General features: G+C 38.3%; 1 pseudogene; it reads right to left on the bottom strand.

The window, feature by feature from the left end:
- Window positions 1-206: 206 nt before the first annotated feature.
- On the bottom strand, window positions 207-305 carry LOC132287539 (small nucleolar RNA R71; annotated as a pseudogene).
- Between the last annotated feature and the right edge of the window lie 2,069 nt (window positions 306-2,374).

Raw genomic sequence — 2,374 nt, 5'->3', positions numbered from 1 at the left:
AGATGAATTTCTGGAAGTTTGTTACACCATGAAATACACGGACATGCCGGAAAAAGTTTTGAAGTTAAAACTCTTCCCTTTCACCCTAAAAGATAAAGCAAAATATTGGTTCAATAATTTGAGACCTTTTCTATAATTACTTGGGCAAAAATGCAACAAGAGTTCTTGAAGAAGTACTATTCGATATCTAAGACCAATGCAATGAGAACTTCAATTCATGAATTCTCACAAGGGGATAGGGAAATGTTTCACGAGGCATGGGAATGGTTAAATGATTTGTTTAGGAAGTGTCCTCACCATGACATCCCTAAATGGCAATTAGTTCAATACTTCTTTGAAAGTTTATCGGACAACCATAAAGGTATGTTTGATGTTTATATGGGTGGTTCTTATCTTGATAAGCATAAAGATGATCTGTGGCACTTATATGAGAGCATGAGTGAAAACTCAATGCACCGATTATTATCATCTAAAAATGGTAGAAATGTAGGTGGAAGGAAGGATGTAGGCTTATATCAAGTTGATAATTCTAATGATATAGTTGCCGAAGTGAAGTCTCTATCCCAAAGGTTTGATCAATCAAAACTCGGCCCATCAAGTTTTTTCCTCCCCTAATCATACTCATCATTTTTCCAATGAATCATGCATGACTTGTTCTAGTGTTTTGAATTCTACTTCCAATTGTCCTCATGGACATGCGCATAGTGAACACCATGAATAAGTAAATGCCAAATTTGTTAACCAAGGGAATAATCCCTATGGCACTCACTATAATCCCAGGTGGAGGAACCATCCTAATTTCTCTTAGAAAAGCCAAGGGGAAGGCTCAAACCCTCCCCAAAGTGGTTTCCAAAACAAGTTTGTTCCACCCCCTATGCAAAACTAAGGTTCCCAAGGTTATCATTCATCTTACCAAGCCTCAAATGGAAACCAATTTTCAAACTCTCATTTTCCAAACCAATCATCATATTCTCAAGGTAATTCAAGAAGTCCCGCATTTGAAGAAAAAGTTTTATTCGCTTTGGGTACTTGGGAGGCAAATACTCAATTGCTTCATTCTCACTCCCAATCGATTGCAAAGCTAGAAACCCAAGTCAAGCAAATAGCTAGCACGTTAAATGCAATAGACAAAGGAAAAATGCCTTTGAATCCATCACCGAAGCAACAATTCGTTGTGGAGACTAATTCCTCTTCGAAAGGTCATACACTTGAACATGTAAACGCGGTGACCACTTTGAGATGTGAAAGAGTTATTGACAACCAAGTTGGTATTTCCAATGAAGAAAGTGAACCGGTACAACCCAAAGTTAACACCCTGTGACGGCCCAAGTTTTTATAAACCCGGTGCGTCAGTGATGACTGAAAGATGACTCGATAACGGATCCGAAATGAGGAAGCGAAAGATGTAAAATGGCCTATATAGATGTAAGTCATCCCTAAGGCACCAAAATGAATCCCCATGTAGCCACGGAACTCAAATGAGCCAAGTATTGAAACAAAGATTTCAAACTCGATAAGAAATGACCCACGGGTAAAATGGTCATTTTAAACTGAAATGGATGCCACTGTGTATACCATTGGAAATTCAAGAAAAAATGAATGAAGTTAAACTCAAGAATCACCAGATTCGGAGTCCGGACGGAAAAGATATGAAAATAGAACGAAGTGGCATTTTTTGTTTAAGAGATACCATGAACCTATCTCACTAAAACTATTATAACTTTCACTATAGTTGGATTTTTGATATGTAGTTAGTACCATTGGAAAGCTAACTTCAAGCTCTTGAATTTAGACTCAAGAATGACCGGATTTGGATTAGAAATGAAAAAGTTATTGCCCTCTAAAATCGATGTAAGAAAGTTGTCCAAGGAAAACTGAAAAGGGAAAGCTCCAGGGAGAATCAGCCGACCGATGGCAAGGACCAGCTAGCCGAAACTCCATCATCAGCCAACCGAACCCAAATCATCAGTCAGCCAAAATGACTCTTTTTCACAAAAAGGCTACTGGAATTCGTCTCGAGTATGTGTCAACTAGCTGATGGCTCTCACCAGCCGACCGACGTAGCAGATAACAGTAAAAGCTACTGCTACAATGCATGAGAATGGTGTCCAGTCCAACCTTAAACCTATGTATGCATTCTAAATGATCCAAAACAAGTTTAAACACATTTCCTAACCTCATTCAAGCATAAACAACATGTTAAACCAAAGGGAAACTTGAAACTTACTCCCATGCATGAATTTTACATAAAAATCCACAAATCACCCAAAAATAGTTCAAAAGTCAGAACTTAAGAGTTTTATGAGATGTGAACATGCCCGCAAACGTAAAATGATGTTATAGACGCGCTACAATGGCCTACAGCCTCATTACA

This window comes from Cornus florida, unplaced genomic scaffold (assembly GCF_030987335.1).
Source record: "Cornus florida cultivar Cherokee Brave unplaced genomic scaffold, ASM3098733v1 CherokeeBrave_3.0.0_Hap2_Chr11, whole genome shotgun sequence".
NCBI lineage: Eukaryota > Viridiplantae > Streptophyta > Magnoliopsida > Cornales > Cornaceae > Cornus > Cornus florida.
This window is presented reverse-complemented; position numbering and strand designations above follow the sequence as displayed.